A 23279-nucleotide genomic window follows, 5' to 3' on the forward strand; every position below is an offset into this window, starting at 1 on the left:
TGGGCTAAGGATCCAGCATTGCCACAGCTGTGGTGTAGTTTATAGCTCCAGCTTGGATTTGATCCCTGGCCTAGGAACTGTATGTGTTCAACAAGGGTGGCTGGAAAGGAAAAAAAAAAGAATAAAGTCAATCCGAGATATGAAAGACCTATACAATGAAAGCTATAAGACAGCGATGAAAGAAATTAAAGACACAAATAATAGAAAGCTATCCATATTCATTGGAAGATCAAACTTTCCAAGATCCCCAAAGCCATCTACAAATTCAATGCACTCCCTATCAAATTTCCAATGGCATCCTAAAATTTGAACAGAACCACAGGAGTTCATGAATAGCCAAAGCAACCTTGGGAAAAAAGAATAAATCTAGAAACACCATTTCCCTGATTTGAACCTCTATTACAAAGTTACAGTTATCAAAAGATTAGGGTATTGGCATAAAAAACAGACACACAGATAAATGGAACGCAATAAAGAATTCAGAAATAGGAGAGGAGTGGATAAGAAGGGAGAGTAGGAAGACCTCGAGCTCATCTCCTCCCACAGGCACATCAAAATTGCAACTGTTTAGAGTAACTATCAATGAGAGCTGCCTGAAGACTAGCTGAAAAGATATTACATAACTTAAGATATAAAGAGCCACAATGAGGTGGGTTGAAGGGGTGGAGTCACTGTCTAGTCAAGACTCATTTCTCAGGCTAGGTCCCCACAAACTGAAGGATGATTACAACCGCAGAGGTTCTTTCCAAGGAAAAAGGGTTCAAGCTCCATGTCAGGCTCCCCATCCCAAAGTTCCTGAACTGTGAATATGAGCTCCCAGAACATTTGGCTTTGAAAGCCAGTGGGGATTACTTTTGGGAGAGCCAGAGGACTGGGAAATAGGGAAATAGGGGTTTTACTCTTAAAGGGTACATATGAAATGTCACAAGCTCTGAGACCCAAGGCAGAAGGAATACTTTGAAAGGAGCCTAGGTCAGATCTACTTGATGATCTTGGAGAGCCTCCCAGAGAGGCAGGAGACAATTGGGACACACTTTGGACATTAGTAGCAGTCATTTTCGGGAATTCATACTACCATGACAACACTGGTATAAATGTTGCCAAAATGTTGGCAAGAAACATTTTGGAACTCTTCCTCTAACTTCTTAGTGCCATGACCTATCCCCACCCAAGAGCCAGTCTGCACCAGTCCTGGGACTCTCCAGGCCTGGCTAGAGACACCAGCCCCTCAGCCAGCAGTGCCAAGACCCAGAACACTCACCAGCAGGTCAGCAAACCCCAGAATACACTGAGTCCTGGTCCTTTTCACCATCATTCTGATACCAGACTCAGGACCCTGGATCCAGCTGCTAGGTGTGTTGGGAGCTGGCCCAGCCCATCAGCTGGCCAAAACTAATTCTAGGACACCCCTGGGCTACTGCCTCACACAACATCAAGCAGTTACTAGCTTGCAGAAGCCCAGGTCTGAAGCTAGCCATCAGTGGGTAAGCACTAGACCTAGGAACCCCAGAGGCTCTGTAACCAGCTACACTGTGACCTGGCCACACACCAGAAAGAAGGCATCAGGACTAGGATTCCCTTAGCCAATTAGCCAGCTACACCATGGTTTAACCCTACCCACCAGCAGTAGGTATCCTCTACACACATTTAGTGTCAGGCAACCAAATGGAACAGGAGACTGCTACTTCTAGAAATCAAAAGTAGACTAGATGATAGAGAGGAACAGATCAGCGACTTGAAGACAGAGTAGCAGAAATCATTCACATTGAATAAAAAAAAAATGATGGTAGTTTAAGAGACCTCCAGGAAACATCAAGAATACTAACATTCCCATTACAGGCATCCCAGAAGGAGAAGAAAATATATTTGAAGACAAAATAGCTGAAAATTTCCCTAACCTGGGAAAGGAAACAGGCATCCAGGACCAGGAAGGACAGAGTTTCAAACAAGATGAACTCAAGGAGGTCCATGCAAAAACATGTTATAATTAAATTGATAAAAATTAAAGATAAAGAGAGACTCTTAAAAGCAACAATGGAAAGGCAACTAGTTACTTACAAGAGAACTCCCATTAGGCTATCAGATAAATTGTTGGAAGAAGCTCTGCAGAACAAAAAGGACTGGCATGATATACTGAAAGTAATGAAAGGGGAAAACCCGCTACCAAGAATACTTGGCAAGGCTTTCATTCAGATTTGTAGGAGAGATCAAATGTTTCATCAATAAGCATGAGCTGAAAGAGTTCAGCACCATGAAACCAGCTTTATAAGAAATGCTAAAGGGACTTCTCAAAGTGGAGAAGAAAAGGCTACAACTAGAAAAATGAAATTACAACAGGAAAAATCTCATTGGTAAAGAAAAATATACAGTAAATTTAGTATATCAAATTTAGTAAATCATTTATAAAGCTAGTAGGAAGATTAAAAAAGACAAAAGTATTAAGTCATCTATATCCACAATAAGTGGTTAGGGATACACAGAACAGATATAAATTCTGATGTAAAAAATATTAAATGTGATGAGGAGACTAAAAATGAAGAGTTGTTAAAATGTGTTCATTCACCAACTTAATCACGTGTGTGTATATAAATATATATATGTACATGTATATGCATTCATATATCCATGTGTATATATAGAGAGACTGTTACATATAAATCTCATGGTAACAGTATCAAAAATCCCCAAGAGACACACACACAAAAGAGAAAGGGATCCAAACAACACAAAAGATAGTCAAGTCACAAGTGACTAAAGTAAAAATAACTAAAAAAATAAACCCCAAACAATGAACAAAACAGCAATAAATACTTATCAATAATTACTTTATTTTTATTACTCACTGAATTTTATTACATTTATAGTTGTACAATGATCATCACAATCCAGTTTTATAGGATTTCCATCCCACAACCCCAGCGCATGCCCCCCACCCCCTGAACTGTCCCCTTTGGAAACCAGAAGTTTTTCAAAGTCTGTGAGTCAGTATCTGTTCTGCAAAGAAGTTCATTCTGTCCTTTTTTCAGATTCCACATGCCAGTGAAAGCATTTGATGTTGGTGTCTCATTGTATGACTGACTTCACTTAGCATGATAAGTTCTAGGGCCATCCATGTTGCTGCAGATACTGTTATTTCTTTCCTTAGTACCATGGCTGAGTAATATTCCATTGTGTATACGTACCACATCTTCTTGATCCACTCCTCTTTCGATGGACATTTAGGCTGTTTCCATGTCTTGGCTATTGCGAATAGTGTTGCAGTGAACACTAGAGTACCTGTGTCTTTTTGAGTCATGGTTTTCTCTGGATAGATGCCCCAGTGTGGGATTGTGGGATCAAATAGTAGTTCTATTTTTTGTTTCCTGAGGAATCTCCATACTGTTTTCCACAGTGGTTGCACCAATTTACAATCCCACCAACAATGTACTAGGGTTCCTTTTTCTCCACACCCTCTCCAGCACTTACTGTTTGTAGACTTTTGGATGATGGCTATTCTGGCTGGTGTCAGGTGGTACCTCATAATGGTTTTGATTTGCATTTCTCTAATAATGAGTGATGTTGAACATCTTTTCACGTGTTTATTGGCCATCTGTATGTCTTCTTTGGGGAACTGTCTATTTAGATCTTCTGCCCATTTTTTGACGGGGTTGTTCTTTTTTTGGTATGGAGCTGCAAAAGGTGTTTATAAATTTTGGAGATTAATCCCTTGTCAGTCACTTCATTTGCAAATATTTTCTCCCATTCTGTGGTTTGTCTTTTTGTTTTGTTTAGGGTTTCCTTTGCTGTGCAGAAACTTTTAAGTTTCCCCAAGAGAGATTGCATGATGGGCCATTAAATAAGTCTCAGTAAATCTAATACTAAAATCATATTAAGCCTCTTTTATGACCACAATGATAGGAGACTAGAAATCAATTACAAGTAAAAAAGAAAAAACACTGCAAAAACCACAAACACATGGAAGCTGAAAATATGCTAATAAAAATGAATAGGTCAGTTTAAAAATATGAAATAAAATACAAATGAAAATGAAAAAATATTGCTCCAAAACCTATGAGGTGCAGCAATAGCAGTTCTAAGAGGAAAGTTTATAATGATAAAAGCCTACCTTAGGAACTTAACTATATGCTTAAAAGATTAGAAAAGAAGAACCAAAAAATCCAAAGTTAGCAGAAGGAAAGAATTCATAAAGATCATAATGGGAATAAATGAAACAGAGACTAGAAAACCAGTAGGAAAAAAAAATCAATGAAACTAAGAGCTAGTTCTTTGAAAATTCAAACAAAATTGATAAAACTTTAGCCATGCTCATCAAGAAAAAGAGAGAGGGCCCAAGTCACAAAATGAGAAATGAAAAAGAAGTTACAAATGACACCACAGAAATAGAAAAGGAAAAAAAGGAGGAAAAAAAGAAACACAGAGTCACAAGAGATTACTACTACATACAATTATATGCCAATAAAATCAACAACCTTGAAGAAATCCAAAAATTATGAGAAATGTACAAACTCCCAAATCTGAATTAGGAAGAAACAGAAAATATGAACACATCAATTACTGGCAATCAACTTGAATCAGCAGTAATTTAAAAAACTCCCAACAAACAAAAGTTCAGTACCAATGGCTTCACAGTTGAATTCTATGAAACATTTAAAGATTAACACCCTCCCATGTCAAACTATTAAAAAAATTACAGAGGAAGGAACATTTCCAAAATCATTCTATGAGTCCAACATCATCCTGATAAAAACCCAAAGATATCACAAAAGAAAAAAAATTACAGCACAGTATCACTGATGAAAATGATGCAAAATTCCTTAGCAAAATGAACTCAACAATACAGCAAAAAGATCATACATTTTGATCAAGTGGAATTTATCCCAGGGACACAAGGATTCTTTAATATATGCAAATCAACCAATGTGATACACCACATTAAGAAACTGAAGAATAAAAACCATGTGGCCACCTCAGTAGATGCAGTAAAAACTTTTGCCAAAGCTCAACACCCATCTGGGATAAAAACTCTCCACAAAGTGGGCATAGGGGGAACCTACCTCAATATAAAAAGGCTGAATATGACAAACTCACTGCTAACATCATTCTCAATGGTGAAAAGCTGAAAGAATTTTTGCAAAGACAGGAATAAGACAAGGATGTCCACCCTAGCTACTTTTATTAAACACAGTTTTGGAAGATGCCCAGCAGTGGCACTGCTGGATCACATGGTAGTTATATATTTAGTTTTTATAGGAATCACCATACTGTTTTTCATAGTGGTTGCACCAATCTACATTACCACGAACAGTATAGGCCCTTTTTCAAACCCTCTCCAGCATTTATTGTTCATAGACTTTTTGATGATGGCCATTCTTATTGGTGCCTATTATTACCATTTTTATTCCACAGCACTGGATGTTCTATTCATAGTCATCAGATAAGAAAGGAATCTAAACTGAAGAGGAAAAACTAAAACCTTCACATTAGCAGAATATAAGATACTATATATAGAAAAATCCTAAATATAACCAATAAACTATGAGAACTCATCAGTAATTTTTTTCAAGTTTTAGGGGTAAAAGATTTACTAAACAGAAATGTGTTTCAGTTCTATAAACTAACAACAAAATAAGAAAATAATAGCATTTATAACCATAACAAAAAGAATAAAATACCCTTGAATAAGTTCAACTAAGGAGGTAAAAGATCTGTACTTGGAAAACCCTAAGACACTGATGAAGAAAACTGATGAAGATAATACAAACAGATGGAAAGATATACCATGTTGATGGATTGGAAGAATCAGTATTATTAAAATAACATTACTACCCAAGGCAATTTACAGATTCAATGCAATCCCTATTAAAATATAAATAGCATTTTTCACAAAATTACAACAAATAATTTTAAAATTTGTATGTAACACAAAAGATCCCAAGTATGCAAAACAAACTTAAGAAAGAAGATCAAAGTTCAAGTTATTATGTTCCCTGATTTCAAAATCTAGAACAAAGCTACAGTAACCAGAATGGTACAGTACTGACACAAAACAGAAACACAAATCATATTAATGGAATAGAGAGCCTAGAAATGAACACACTTATATGGGAGATTAATTTATGACAAATGAGGTAAAAATATACAGTGGGGAAAAGACAGCCTCTACAATAAATGTTTCTGCATGTAGTAACTACGCACAAAAGAATCAAACTGTACTACTTTCTCACACCGTACACAAAAATAAACTCACAATATATTAGAGAATTAAATGTAAGGCCTGAGATCATAAAACAACTGGAGGAAAACATGGTAAGATCTTTGATATTGGTCTTAGCAATATATATATATTTTTTTGTCTTTTTTTTTTGCTATTTCTTTGGGCCGCTCCCGCAGCATATGGAGGTTCCCAGGCTAGGGGTCGAATCGGAGCTGTGGCCACTGGCCTACGCCAGAGCCACAGCAACGCTGGATCCGGGCCGCGTCTGCAACCTACACCACAGCTCACGGCAACGCTGGATCGTTAACCCACTGAGCAAGGGCAGGGACCGAACCTGCAACCTCATGGTTCCTAGTCGGATTCGTTAACCACTGCGCTACGACGGGAACTCCCATATTTTTTTTTATATAGCTCCTCAAAGGCAACAAAAGCAAAAATACATAAAAAGAACTCCATCAAACTCAGAAGTTTTTGCACAGTGAAGCAAACTATCAGGAAAATAAAATGTGCACTGCTGAATTTCAAGTCATAGAGTTTAATATCTAAAATGTATAAATAACAAATATGACTCAACAGGAAAAATAATCTGATTAAAATTGAGAAGAGTGGAGTTCCCATTGTGGCTCAGTGGGTTAAGAGCCCAACACAGTGTCTGTGAGAATGTGGGTTCAATCACCGGCGTTGTTCAGTGGGTTAAGGATCCTGCATTGCTGCAAGCTGCAGCATAGGTTGCAGATGTGGCTCAGATCCAGTGTTGCTGTGTATGCTGCAGGTGCAGCCATGAAAAAAAAATGGGAAGACTATTTGATCGGCATTTTTCCAAAGAATCCATACGGATGGCCAACAGGGACATGAAAAGATGCTCAATATCACTAATCACCAGGGAAATGTAAATCAAAACCACAACAAGATATCACCTCATGCCTGTCAGAATGGCTGTTATCAAAAGGACAACAAACAGAAAGTGTTGGCAAGGATGTAGAGAAAAAGGAACACTTGTACAGTGTTGGTGGGAATGTAAATTGTCATAAGCAGGATGGAAAACAGCATGGATATTACTCAAAAAATTAAAAACAGACTATAATCCAATCCAATAATTCCATCACAGTATTTTCCTGAGGAAAACAAAAACACTAATTCCAAAACATACATGTATACCTATAGTCATTGCAGCATTACTTATAATAGCCAAGATATGGAAGCAACCTGTGTTCACCAATAGCGAATGGTGAAGAAGAAGATGAATATATATAAAATGGAATATTATTCATTCATAAAAAGAATGAACTTTTGCCACTTGCGACATCATGGATGGACAAAGATGGTATTATGGTATATGAAATAAGTCAGAGAGGGGAAGACAAATACTTCATGGTTTCACTTATGCATGGAAACTAAAAAATAAAACAAGTGGACAGACATAACTAAACAGAGATAGTATCATATATACAGAAAACAAATCAATGTTGCCAGAGGGGAGTGGGTGAGGGGAGGAGAGAAGTAGGTATGGGGTGATTAAGAGGCACAGTTTTCACTTACACAATAAATGTGTCATGGGCATGTAATGCACAGTGTGGGAAATAAACTCAATAATAATGCAATCTCTCTAAATGGTGACACAACAACTAGATTTATCTTGATGACCATTTTGAAATATATAGAAATAGCAGATCGCTATATTTGTACCAGGGAATAACAGTGTTGTAGGTCAATTACACTTCAAAATCAAACAATCACTGAAAAGAGACTAGATTTGTGGTTACCAGAGGTGGAGGCTGGAGGAGGGGGAATTGGTGAAGGCAGTCAAAAGGTACAAACTTAACGTTATAAGAAAAATAAGTACTAGGGATGTAATATACAACATAAATATAATTAACACTGCTGTAGGTTATATATGAAAATTGTAAATAGAGTAAATTCTAAGAGTTCTCCTCAGAAGTAACACTTCTATTTCTTTAATTTTGTGTCCATAGGAAATGATGGATGGTCACTGAATTTATTGTGGAAATCACTTCACAATGTATGTAAGTCAAATCATTCTTTTGTAAACCTTAAATTTATAGAGTGCTGTATGTCTGTTTAATAAGTGGTGCTGGGAAAACTGGACAGCCACATGGAAAAGAATGAAATCAGAACACTCCCTAATACTATACGTAAAAATAAACTCCAAATGGATTAAAGACCTAGATAGAAGACCAGACACTATAAAATTCTTGGAGGAAAACATAGGCCAAACACTGTCCGACAAAAACAACAGCAACATCTTCCCAGATCCACCTCTTAGAGTAATGAGAGTAAAAACAAAAATACACAAATGGGACCTAATCAAACTTAAAAGTTTCTGCACAGCAAAGGAAACCCTAAACAAAACAAAAAGACAAACCACAGAATGGGAGAAAATATTGGCAAATGAAGTGACTGACAAGGGATTAATCTCCAAAATTTATAAACACCTTTTGCAGCTCCATACCAAAAAAAGAACAACCCCGTCAAAAAATGGGCAGAAGATCTAAATAGACAGTTCCCCAAAGAAGACATACAGATGGCCAATAAACACGTGAAAAGATGTTCAACATCACTCATTATTAGAGAAATGCAAATCAAAACCACTATGAGGTACCACCTGACACCAGCCAGAATGGCCATCATCCAAAAGTCTACAAACAGTAAGTGCTGGAGAGGGTGTGGAGAAAAAGGAAGCCTATTACACTGTTGGTGGGATTGTAAATTGTGCAACCACTGTGGAAAGCAGTATGGAGATTCCTCAGGAAACAAAAAATAGAACTACTGTTTGATCCAGCAATCCCACACGGGGGCATCTATCCAGAGAAAACCATGACTCAAAAAGACACATGTACTCCAGTGTTCACTGCAGCACTATTCGCAATAGTCAAGACATGGAAACAGCCTAAATGTCCATCGAAAGAGGAGTGGATCAAGAAGATGTGGTGCATATACACAATGGAATATTACTCAGCCATGGTACTAAGGAAAGAAATAACAGTATCTGCAGCAACATGGATGGCCCTAGAAATTATCATGCTAAGTGAAGTCAGTCATACAATGAGACACCAACATCAAATGCTTTCACTGGCATGTGGAATCTGAAAAAAGGACAGAATGAACTTCTTTGCAGAGCAGATACTGACTCACAGACTTTGAAAAACTTCTGGTTTCCAAAGGAGACAACCCCAGCGCATGGTGGGGGGCATGCGCTGGGGTTGTGGGATGGAAATCCTATAAAACTGGATTGTGATGATCATTGTACAACTATAAATGCAATAAAATTCATTGAAAACAAAATAAAATAATAAAGTGAAACTGGACAAAAAAAATAGAGTGCTGTATGTCAATTATTATCTCAATAAAACTGGAAGTCCCTGCAGGTATGTTATATATAAAAGTTGTTAAGAGATAAAATGCCAAGTTCTCATCAGAAGGAAAAACTTTTTCTATTTCTTTAATTGTGTATCTCTATGAAATGATGTTCAATAAATTTACTGTGGTAATAATTTCATCATGTATGTAAGTCAAATCATATTGCTGTATACCTTAATTTTATACATAGCTATATGTCAGTTATATCTCAATAAAACTAGAAGGAAAAAAAAGAGCCTAGAAATAAATTCACACATATATCATCAATTTATTTACAGGAAATGAGCCAGAAGTCAAAAATTTATAATGAGGAAAGAACGGTATCTTTGATAAATGGTTCTGGGAAATCTGAACAGCTAGAAACATACAAAAACATACAAAAAACACATACAAAAACATCAACTCTAATGGATAAAAGACTTGAACATAAAATCTGATGTAAAATTCCTAGAAGAAAACATAGGTGGAAGGAGCTGGATCAAGATGGCAGAGGAGTAAGATGTGGCACTCACCTTCTTCCACCAACACATTTAAAAAAACTCTGTGTAGAATTATTCACATGGGATACAAAAGACCTTAGACCTCAAGAAAGGGTGAGAAACCCTACACATAACTGGGCCGAAGAAAAAATAGAGAAGAGAATAAAAAGGAATCAGGGTGGGACCACCACTTCTGAGAGGGATCTATGGAAGAGGAAAGCAATCTGTGCCATTAGAGGCACATAACTGCCAGGGAGTACGACCAAGATGGAGGAGGAACTTCAATTCCCAGGTAGAAAGGGAAGCAGCAGGACAGAGGAAGGCAAAACAGAGGGAGAACTGTACAGACCATTGGTACCACTGCCCGGGACACCACTGCCTGGTACACCACAGCCTGAGACATTTAGGAGGGGGCTGGGTGCTGAGACTCAGGCTCTGGAGGTCAATTCTGGGGAGAGGACTAGAGTTGGCTGTATGGAGACAACCTGAGGGGGCTAGGGAGTGGTGTGCCATGGGCTGGGGAGAGGAACACCACAGCCCAGAGAGTGCAGGAGGAGGTTTGGGACTGCAGGAGAAGCAAGACACCATTGTTGGGAAGGTTGAGAGGAGGGGAGGCAGGAGCCATAGGAACATCTTTCTCTGCACATGTGCAGGCTCTCAGGGGGTGTGGCCACCTCTTGCACACAAGCTGTGGGAAGTGGGTGCAAAACTCCTCAGCCATCTTGGACGTCAGAGGTGGGCATGGCCTGCCACCACTAGGGGTCCTTTGAACAGCACCACCTGCAGCCCCAGTCACCTCAGGGGTCCCTGCCAAGGATGAGACTGCAACTGAGTACCACCCACTCCCTGTGAAAATACACGCCCCAGAGTTGCTGCTGCCAAAGGTGCTAGGTGCTGGATCCACCTCCCTGAGGGTCACTGCCACTGCCCAGGGCCCTGCAACCAGAAGCAGCCTATACCACCACCTTCCCTCAGGTTCTTGCCACTGTCAAGGACCCAGGAACCAGGCACTGGCTACTGCCTCCATCTCCCTGGAAGCACATACAGGCTATACAATGGCACACCCCCTATCAAGGGGATAACAGGATGTACACACTGAGGAAAGAGACAGCAAGCATCGAAACCAAGAGAGGACCTCACTCAAAAAAAAAAAAGAAGCCCTCATAAGCTACCCAGAAGCGCTCCTGTATATAAACAGCCTTCCAAGACTACAGTAGATAATTGTTTTCCCTAAACTCAAAGAATAAAAAAAACATAAGCAAAATGAAGAAGCACAGGAACCATGCCCAGTTAAAAGAACAGAATTCCACTAAAGGAACAAACAATGAAACAGACCTCTGCAGTCTAACAGACACCAAGTTCAAAAAGGAGGTCATGAAAATACTGAAGGAATTAAGAGCAGATTTGGACAGTAAAGCAGATTACTCTAGAAAGGAACTAGAAACGATTAGGAGGAGCCAAGAAAAACTGGAAAATTCATTTGCAGATATGCCAGCTAAGTTAAAGGCACTGAAGAGCAGAATGAATAATGGAAATTACCTAATCAGGACAGTAGACAGAAAACCAAATGAAAAAACATGATAGCAATATGAGATATCTATGGAATGATATAAAGTGGGCCAAGCTACCCATAAGGATTCCAGAAGGAGAAGAAAAAGAAGGGGGATTGAAAAAATATTTTAAGAATTTATAGCTGAAAACTCCCCAACCTAAAGGAAACATTTCAAAATACAGGAAACACAAAAGGCCCCCAACAAGGTGAACCCAAACAGACCCATGCCAAGACATATTATCCTAAAAATGGCAAAACTTAAAGGTAAGGAGAGGATTCTAAAGACAGCAAGAGAAAAACAAAGAATTAACTATAAGGGAATCCTCATAAGGTTACCAGCTGATTTCTCTATAAAAACACTAAAAGCCAGAAGAGAGTGGAAAAATATATTCAAAGTTCTAAAAGGGAAAAATTTGCAGCCTAGATTACTCTACTCAGCAAGATTATCATTTAAAATAGAAGGAGAAATAGAGAATTTCTCCAACAAACAAAAATTAAAAGAATACAATGAGTTTAGCAATACTAAACTCATTCTAAAAGAGATACTGAAAGGTCTCCTCTAAATAGGAAAGAAATAAGAAGATATAAGATGGAGGAAATAACAATCAGAAAGTAATCACTTAAATAAGCCAGTATACAAATATACAAATTTTTGAAAAAAAATTTGTCAAAGTGATGATAAACAAAGGGAACAGAAAAAGATAAACACAAAGATGTAAAAAAGGACAACAAAATCATAAAATATAGAGAAGGAGAGTAAGAAAATCTAGACTTTTTTTTTAGAATGTGTTTGAGCCTATATGACTATCAGGCTAAAGCAAGCGGATCTAGGAAGGGGTTAAAAAAAGGGAAACCATAAATCAAAAACAAACAATACATTCACAAAAACTAAAAAGAAGAGGACACAAGCTTAAAATAAAAGGAAATCATCCAACCAAAAAAGAACAAAGGAGAAACATAGAATCAACTGGGAAATAAGGTATAAGATGTCAATAAAAACATTTTTATCAATAATTACCTTAAATGTCAATGGACCAAACGCTCCAAACAAAAGACATGGAGTGGCAGACTGGATAATAAACAAGAGTGCATTATGCTTCCTACAAGAGACTTACCTTGAGGTAAAGGACACATAAATTGAAAGTGAGGGGATGGAAAAAGATACTTCATGTCAATGGAAATGATAGGAAAAGCAGGAGTTGCAATATGCATATCAGACATAATAGGCTTCAAAAGAAAGGCCATAAAGAAGATAAGAAAGGACATTATTTAATGATAAGTATTAATTCAAGAAGAGGTTATTACATGGGTCAAAATATATGCCCCTAACAGAGGAGCACCCAAATACATACAAAAAAACCTAACAGACATAAAAGGAGAAATTGATGGGAATACAATAATAGCAGGTGACTGTAACACCCCACTCACATCAAATGACAGATCCACCAGACAGAAAATCAGTAAGGCAACAGAGATCCTAAATGACACAACAGAACAGTTAGACTTGTTATTTTCAGTACATTACATTTAAAAAAACCCAGAATATATATTCTTTTCACATGCACATGGAACATTCTCTAGGACTGACCACATACTGGGGCACAAAACTAACCTCAACAAATTTAAGAGTACAGAAATAATTCCAAGCATCTTCTCTGACCACAATGGCATGAAACTAGAAATCAACCACAGGAAAAGAAATGAGAAAAACTAACTACATGGAGACTAAACAACATGTTTACTAAAAAAACCAATGACTTGACAAGGAAATCTAAAAGGAAATTAAAAAATACCTGAGACAAATGCCAGTGAAAACACAACCATTCAAGATCTATGGTATGCCTCAAAAACAGTTCTTAGAAGGAAATTCAGAGTGATACAGGCCTTCCTCACAAAAGAAAAATCTCAAACCAACAACCTAAACCTTCACCTAAAAGAATTAGAAATAGGACAACAAACAAAACCTAACGTCAGCAGAAGGAAGGAACTCATAAAGATCAAAGAGGAAATCAATAAAATTGAGATACACACACACACAAATACAATAGTCAATAAACCAAGAACTGGTTCTTTGAACGGGCAAACAAAATTGACCAAGCTCTGGCCAGTCTCACCAAGAAGAAGAAAGAGAGAATCCAAATAAGCAAAAATGAAAAATCTCAATGGATACTGCAGACATACCAAAAACCATAAAAGAATACTATGAGCAATTATATGCCAACAAATTTGACAATGTAGAAGATATGACAACTTTCTAAAGACACACAACCCACTAAAAACTGAATTAAGAAGAAGTAGATAATTTGAATAGACAGATCACTTTCGTTTCTACGAAATTGAGTATGTAATAAAAACACTCCCTACAAATAAAAGTCCAGGACCAGATGGCATCACAGGAAAATTCTACCAAACATACAAAGAGGAACTTTTACCCTTCTTACTTAAAATTTTTCCAAAAGATTGAAGAAGTAACACTCCCAAAGAGTTCTATGAACCCACCATCATCCTCATACCAAAACGAGATAAAGATACTACCAAAAAAGAAAATTACAGGCCACTATCTTTGATCAATATAGAAGTAAAAATTCTCAATAAAATTTTAGCCAGTGGAATCCAACAACATACAAAAATATCATATGCCACCACCAAGTGAGATTTATCCCAATTTCACAAGGATGGTTCAACGTATACAAATCAATGTCACACACCACATTAGCAAAAGTAAAAAACCACATCATCATCTCAATAGATGCAGAAAAAGCATTGGACAATCCAACATCCATTCATGATAAAAAAACTCTTACCAAAGTCGGTATAGAAGGACTATACCTTAACATAATAAAAGCCATTTATGACAAACCCACAGCAAATATAATACCCCACAGAGAAAAGCTTTTGAAAGCCTTTCCACTAAAGTCTGTAGAAGCAACGCCGAGTAGTTATGTTGTGAGCCACACGGGAAGTCCTTCCCACTAAACTGGAACAAGACAAGGATGCCCACTCTCACCACTGTTATTCAACATATTATTGGAAGTCCTAGCCATAGCAATCAGACAAACAAAATAAATAAAATATATCCAAATTGGAAGAGAAGAGGTAAAACTCTCACGGTATGCAGATGACATGATACTATATATAGAAAACCTTAAGGATTCTACACAAAAACTACTCGACCTGATCAACAAATTTAGCCAAGTAGCAGGATACAAAATTAACACCTGGAAATCAGTTGCATTTCTGTATATTAAAAATGAAATATTAGAAAAGAAACATAAAAAATATCTTTTAAAATTGCACCCCTAAAAATTGAACGCCTAGGAATAAACCTGACCAAGCAGGTTAGAGACTTATATACTAAGAACTATAAAACATTAATCAAGGAAATTAAAGAGGATTCAAAGAAATGAAAAGATATTCCACGCTCCTGGATTGGAAGAATTAATATTTTAAAAATGGCCATATTACCCAAAGCAATCTAGAGATTCAAATGCAATCCCTATCAAATTACACATGACATTTTTCATAGAACTAGAGCTAACAATCCAAAAATACATAAAGAACCATAAAAGACCCATAATTGCTAAAGCAATCCTGAGGGGAAAAAACCAAGCAGGAGGCATAACTCTCTTAGACTTCAGAGAGTATTATAAAGCAACAATAATCAAGGCTGTGGTACTGGTACAACACAATACGGACCAATGGAAGAGAAAAGAGAGCCCAGAAATAAATCCAGACACCTATGGTCAATTAATTTTTCACAATGGAGGCAAGGATATAAAATGGGAAAAAGTCCTTTCAGCAAGTGGTGCCAGGAAAATTGGACAGCTATATGTAAATCAATGAAACTAGAACACACCCTCACACCATGTAAAAAAATTAAACTCTAAATGGCTTAAAGACAAATATAAGACAAGACACCGTAAATCTTAGAAGAGAACACAGATAAAACAGTCTCTGACATCAACCATACAAATGTTTTCTTAAGTCAGTTTCCCAAGGCAATAGAAATAAAAACAAAATTAAATAAATGGGACCTAATGAAACTTACAAGTTTCTGAACAGCCAAGGAAATGATAAAAAAAACCAAAAAGACAACCTATAGAATGGGAGGAAATAGTTGCAAATGATACAACTGACAAGGGCTTAATCTCTAAAATATACAAACAACTTACATGACTCAAGAGCAAAAAAACCAACGACCCAATTGAAAAACGGACAAAAGACCTAAATAGACATTTCTCTAAAGAAGACATGCAAATGTCCAGTAGCACATGAAAATATGCTCAACATCATGAATTATTAGAGAAATGCAAATCAAAACTAAACTAAGGTACCACCTCCCACTTGTGAGAATGGCCATCATCAATAAGCCTACACATAACAAATGCTGGAGAAGGCGTAGAGAAAACGGAATCCTCCTACACTGCTGGTGGGAATGTAACTTAGTACAAACACTAAGGAAAAGAGAATGGAGGTACCTCAGAAAACTAAGTATAGAACTACCATGTGACCAGCAATTCTACTGCTGGGGATTTATTTGCAGAAAACTTTCATTCAAAATATACATACATCCCTATGTTCACTGCAATACTATTCACAATAGCCAAGACATGGGAACAACCTAAATGTCCATCAACAGATGAATGGATTAGGAAGATGTGGTACATATACACAATGGAATACTACTCAGCCATAAAAAGAATAAACTATTGCTATTTCCAGCAACAGAGATGCAAGTAGAGATTCTCATATTAAGTGAATTAGGTCAAAAGAGAAAGACAAGTACCATAAGATTTCACTTACATGTGGTATCTAAAACATGGCGACAGATGAACCTACTTACAGAACAGAAACATACAGACATGGAGAAGAGACTTGTGTTTGCCAAGGGGGAGAGAGAGGGAATGCTACAGACTGGGAGTTTGGGATTACAATTAGAATGGATAAACTATGAGGTCCTGCTGCAGAGCAAAGGAAACTATAATCAATCACTTGTGATAGAATATAATAGAATATAATATGAGAAAAAGAAAAAAGAATTTATGTGTATGTGTATGTACACCTGGGCCACTGTGCTGTACAGAAGAAACTGACAGAATATTGTAAATCAAGTCAATTTGAATTAAAAATTAAAAAACATAGGTGGTAAGTTCACTGACATCAGTCTTGGTGATGATTTTTTTTTTTGGATCTAACATCAAAAGCAAAAGCAAACTAAGCGAAAAACAAGTAGGACTACATCAAACTAAAAAGATTTGTACAGCAAAGGAAATAATCAACAAAATAAAAAGGCAGCCTACCAAATGGGAGAAATATGTGCAAATCATAATATAGCTTAAGAGTTAATACCTAAAATATATGAAGAATGGATACAACTTCATAGTAATAAAAATAATATGAATAAAATTAGGTAGAAGATCTGAATAGACATTTTTTCCAAAGAAGACATCCAAAAGGCCAACAGGTACACAAAAAGGTCCTCAACATCACTAATCATTAGGGAAATGCAAATCAAAACTACAAAGAGGTATCACCTCACACTTGTTAGAATGGCTATTAATAAAAACACAGGATATAACAAGTGTTCACAAAAATGTGCAGAAAAGCAAATGGCTGTGCTCCATTGGTAGGAATGTAAATTGGTATAGTCACTCAAGAAAACAATGTGGAGATCCCTCAAAGAGTAAAAACTGAACTACCATATGATTCAGCAATTCTACTTCTGGGTATTTGTCTGAGAGAAGCAAAAGCACTAGCTCAAAAAGATGTCTGTACCCCCCACTCACATTCACTGTAGGACTATTTACAATAGCCAAAACATGCAAACAACCTCCCACCCACCAGCTGAAGAAAACCCAATTTTGTCTACCCTCCCTCTTATGCCACCAGATCTTTTCAGCCCGAGGTCAGATCCATGCGGCTACTACACCAAAGAGCCCTTACACATGTGAAAACACAAAAAGTGAAACTCACCAGTCAAAGCCATTGTGTTCGTTTGAGGTCTCTATCCAGGTGAACAGCAAAAGCACAGTCAGGCAAAACGCAGCAAAGAGCCACGGGTAAAAGAGTTGATCTATCTGGGAAGAGAAAGAAGGACGTCTAACTTAGCTCCATTTACCCAGGGTACTTTGGCAACATCTGTATATATTTGCCAAAAGTCTGCATAGTTGTAGTGCACTCTGGAGTGACCACTGCATTCTTTTTACCCCTATGGAATTCTGTATAAGTGTATTTATGACATTACACTGAACTGGAATTACATATTTATACGTCTCTATCTGATGTGACAGCTTCTTGAGGAAAAGAACTTCCCTACCTTACATTTCTATGAACTGTCAATATCTATCATACTTCCTTAAACGGAGGTGGCTCTCAACAATCACCTGTTGAATCCATCCACTTCATCGTGGACCAAATGTCTGTTCATTCACTGAGTAATCCATTCACCATTCATCAGTTCATTTCGTCACTTACCTACCCATATTTTGGGGAGGGGAGCGAGTCAAGGGAATAAACCACTTTTTTTTTTTGAGTCACTAATTTGCATCAGTACAGTGCTAGAGATTTCACGTAACTACATTTGCTCTATTTCTTAATACAGTCATATGTTAGGTATTCTTAACCTCGTTTTGCAGAAGAACTAAATATCAAAGAGGTAAAGTAACTGACTCAAGGTCACAGGGCCAAGAAGTGGCAGGGGCACTGCCCAGACCTGTAAACCCAAAGCCCATAAGGAGGACACTTTTATAGAGAAGGTGTACGACCTGTGCCTTTGAGACAACCCCCCTGACAGAAAATTGTATCACAAACCAACCAAGCCAGAGGTTGTCAAACCCTTCCCAGGAACATTGAATGAGAAATATCACCTATTTGGGATGCTGCTTCCAATCTGTTAAAAATGGATAAAATAGGAGTTCCCGTTGTGGTGCAGCGGAAACAAATCTGACTAGTATCCATGAGGATGCGGGTTCGATCCCTGGCCTATCCAAGTGGGTTGGAGATTCAGTGTTGCCCTGAGCTGTGCCCACAGATGCAGCTCAGATCCTGAGTTGCTCTTGCTGTGCTGTAGGCTGACAGTTGTAGCTCTGATTCGACCCTTAGCCTGGGAACTTTCATATGCCACCTGTGTGGCCCTTTATTTAAAAAAAAAAAGCAAAATAAAAAAATGGATAGAATAATTCTGCCCTGTATAAATTATGGAGTTATAAAAGACTACGGCAATAAAATGGAAAACATAGAAAGAATACTCAAAAAAGATAAGAGACATTGCAGGTATTAAGGCACTAATTTACCACCTCCTAAATGTAGGAAGCTGAAGAGACCAGGATTTGACTAGATTTATACTCACTCACTACAAAAAACATGGTGGACTTTAAAAAAATATGTATCAGATAAAGTCACTCCCCTGCTCACAACCCTCCCAGGACTTTCTACTGCACTAGAATATCACCCAAACGCCTGCCTTGGCCCAAAGGTCCTACGTGATCAACCCTTGCCCATCTCTGACCTCACCCCTCTCTACACACTGATCCATTTCTGAACCACAGCCACACTGGCCTCCTTTCTGTTTCTAGAACATGATCAAATCTGTGCCCACTTCAAGAGCTTTGCACCTTTTGGTTCCTCTGCCTGGAATATTTTTGCCCCCAGATGTACACAAGGCTGGCTCCACCTCTTTAAGAAACCACACACATGACACTGTTTCAAAGAGGTCTCTAATCACTCTCCCATCCACCTAACACATTTTCCTATGTATTATCTTCAAAGCTCCTAACACTATGTGAAACCACCTTTCTTCATGCCTGTTTATTTCCTCACTCATCCCACTAGAATGTAAGATGCAGGAGGGGCAGAGACCTTAGGGGTCTTATCCATGGTGATACTCATTCAATCAACTTGTTAAATAAATCAACTTCCTTATTTTGATTCTCATTGTTGCCACTCTTATTCAAAAACTTTCAAAGCCTCTCCACTGTTTACAGGATAAAGTTCAAATATTTTAATTTGACATCAAGATGCTTCATAATTTCATTAAATCATTCTTTTCCAACTCGATCACTTACCATTTATTACCTTATGTATCTGTAAATTCAACATTCAAAATGTATTTTCCCCTAAACACACCACTGTGCTTCTTCATCTATGGACATTCACCACCTCACTCCCACTCCCCAGAACTCCTTACACCATCATTCCTGTCTGTGGAAGAGCATATCCACAAGTCAGTGACTCCAAGAACAGGAGCAATAATAGCTAACATTTACGGAGTGCTCATGGTGAACTGAGCCCAATTCTACCTCTTCCTTTCCCACAACAAACCCCAGTGGTGGATACTGTTGTTACCACCTCTATTATTCTAAGGGGGAATCAATCACTGGAATGTTAGGTAACTTTCCTGAGGTCCCACAGTGGTAAAGCTCTAATTTGGAGATAGTGGTAAAGCCATAACCTGAATCCAGGCAGTCTTTCCCCAGAACACAGATGTTTGCTCTTTTGCTATATGCTATACTCCTTCCCCTGTGTAGAAATAGGGCCTGAAGAATTACTTAGAAATCTTGAGATTTATGTAGTTTAACTTCCTAGCTGTAGAGTGTCTCAGAGATATCACATAAACCTAGACCAAAGGCCGAGGTGGAACTGGGACCAAAACATACTCCCAAGCTCTGGTCCAGGGATTTTTCTGCTATACCACAATGCCTCCAATGTCACCTTCCCCATGGAGCCCCCCTTTACCTTTCCCCATATATTCTTCTGTAAACACTCTTGTGACTTACTACATCACCCCTAAGTAATATGTATCTGTTGAATCATTTTGTCCTTGCACCTTTTTACTATTACTACTCTCACCCAGGAACCACTGTCTCTTACCTTGAATGCTACTATTGCTTTCTCTTTGAAGGCAAAGCCATCTCCCTGTATTACTCTTGTACCCTCTAATGCATCTTCAAATAATCATTCCAAAACTGCTCAGGCAACACCTTAAAATCTTTAGGGACTCTTTATTCCCCATAATATGGCAGAAGTCAAATTCTTAAAACCACACAACACCAGTTCCAGCTCCCTCACTAGCTTCATTTCCCATTCACATCATCTGCTCCGTCTAAAGTAAACTTTATACCAAGTCTTACGACTCCTCCTTCAACACCGTTTCTTCCGCCATCCCCTATTCTTTACCTATCCAATTCTTGGCACCTTTCACCTTCTAAATAAAGTTATTTCCAGTCCTTCCATTACACACTGATTCATGCGTGTGTGTGCACAGACACACACACAATCATAGCATTCCTCTTAATGCCCATGTTCCCCTTATCTAAGAAAGTGTGGTCTAGCTCCTTCCCATCTCTCATTACCAAAGAGCAGCAGCAAAGTGGACGTCTAGGTTTTTTCTGTTTGGCTTCCCACTCACAGCTGTAGCAGCCAGAAAGGTAAGTAATATAGCAATCGTAGTTGAAGTTGCGTTCAATCCATGAATTAAACTCTCTCCATCTTCCTGTCTCCTGGGGCTCAGTCTCAATCTTGTTAATGTTATCCATTGTTCACTTTTTTTTTTTTTTTTTGCTGGAATGGTAAATAAAACAGTCATAGTCCAGCTCCTTCAAATGTTTCCTACCCCACCATTCTACAGAAAATTCCATCAAAATAGATGGATTTTTCAAGAGTGTTTAATCTAGGATAACATGCTAGATTTGGGGTAGAAGAGTAGGGTTTCACTCTACCTTTTCCATTTACTAGTGGAGTATTTATTGCAAATTTGCATCATTCAGTGTTCTGTTTTCTCACCACTGAAATGGTACCATATTCTCTGTCCTAGCCAATAACAGATACTAAAAACATCAAGTTAGATAATAGATATGAATGTGTTTTAAAAACTGTAGGATGCTCTTGAAGTAACTTGAGAATTTAGCGGTGTGGTGAGGAATACGAAATACAATCCTGGATTAATGAGTTACTCGCACACACAGATGCCTACCCCTTTCTTCTCACATATGGCTTTTTTAGAGTTAGCCTCAATTAAAAATGATGGAATATTCATGATAGAAATAGCTGAAATAAGACAAGTTTATTCTTGCTTTTGCCAATAAAAATTTTTCAGAGGCATAAAAAACAAATTATGTGGCATGTGACTTCACGATGTCATTATAACCCAGGCACCTTTCACTTTTCTCTTCCACTATAGCATGGCTTCCTTATCAGGGCCCCAAATGGCTGCTCAAGCCGTATCTACCATTCAGAATTCCAACTAGCAGGAAGAAGGAAGGAACAAAGAAGGGTGCCTCCCCTTACTTTAAGGATGTTTCAAGAAGCTGGACATGATATTTCCATGTAACAAGGTTTTTCTTACTAGTAACAAAGGTTTTGCTTACTAGTTAAAAAAGAAAGAGATATTGAAAGACATCCAACTGTCATACACATTTTCTCATCCCCTTGTGATAGGATGAAGTTCAGACATAGGAACTTCCAAAGAATGTGTGAAATTGGTGGGGAAAAAAAAAGAAAAAAGAATTAAACCAAACAACAAAATGTCTTAAAGAATTGATCACAGGCAATAGTCTCTGCCCTGTAAACTTTCTGTTATGATACTTTGCTTTCGAGAAAGACACCCCGGTGTTGTAGCAGTTAAGAAAATAAAGTCTGAATGCCCACCTCCAGCCAAAATGAAGTAACAAGACTTTAATCGCACATTAAGTGATTTAAAAACTGCAAAATATGAAACAACATGTTTCGGAAGGCATACAATAGGCAGGGAAGGATAATAACATTCTGGAAACAGAAGTGAGTGTTATGAATGTCTCACAAGTAGGATAGATTTTCCAGGGTGAAATACCAGGTGTGTGAATGTTGAGGAGCCTGGCACCTGAGCAGAAAGAAATGGGAGTTTGGGGAGATTAGTGTCCCCATGTCTCTGACAATACTAATCAATACATGCTTTTAAAGAAATTACCCGAGGGTAGGGAAAGAACCACGCAAAACAAAGTGGTGAGTCAATCCCTAGGGCTCACAAAAGGCTGGGAATAGTTGATGTTTCTATCAGAGCAGAAAAAAGTTGTAAGACCTGCAGCACCAGGTAGCACACTCAGATGGGTATTTCCCCAGTAGCGGGAAAAAATGAGGCCTACATTAAAGGATGCTATGGTCTGGCCAAGCAAACTTAAAGGTGAGCCTCAAAAGAATAAAACTATTTCCAAGTTACCGACTATGTTCTGGAACAAAGATCAAGAATATGTTTTAGTAAATACAAAAAGCAGCCAATGAAGTAAAAATCACAATGCCTAGCATACAATCAACAATTACCAGGCGCATAAAAAAGGCAAAAAAAAAAAAATCACAACCCATAAATAGGAAAAAAATCAATCAGCAACTACTCAGAAAAGTCTCAGATGACATATTTACTCAGCAAGGACATTAAAGCATCATTACAATTACATCCCATATGTTCAAGACAGTAGAGGAAGGCATGGAAGATATTTTTTAAATATGTAGAGTGAACTTCTAAAGGTGAAAAATATAACATCTGAGATGAAAAATCCACTGCTAAGATTAAGAGGAGAAGAGACACTGTAGAAGAGCAGAGAACTTGAGAATTTGAAAAAAAGGAGAAACTGTGAGCTGCAGACCTAGAAGCACACTAAGGTCAATGCGACTGGAGTCGCTGAAA

At 37.8% G+C, this 23279-nt stretch overlaps 1 pseudogene; it reads right to left on the bottom strand.

The window, feature by feature from the left end:
- Positions 1 to 20341, bottom strand: part of LOC100524885 — a 106591-nt pseudogene extending 86250 nt beyond the window's left edge.

This window comes from Sus scrofa, chromosome 9 (genome assembly GCF_000003025.6).
Source record: "Sus scrofa isolate TJ Tabasco breed Duroc chromosome 9, Sscrofa11.1, whole genome shotgun sequence".
Lineage (NCBI taxonomy): Eukaryota > Metazoa > Chordata > Mammalia > Artiodactyla > Suidae > Sus > Sus scrofa.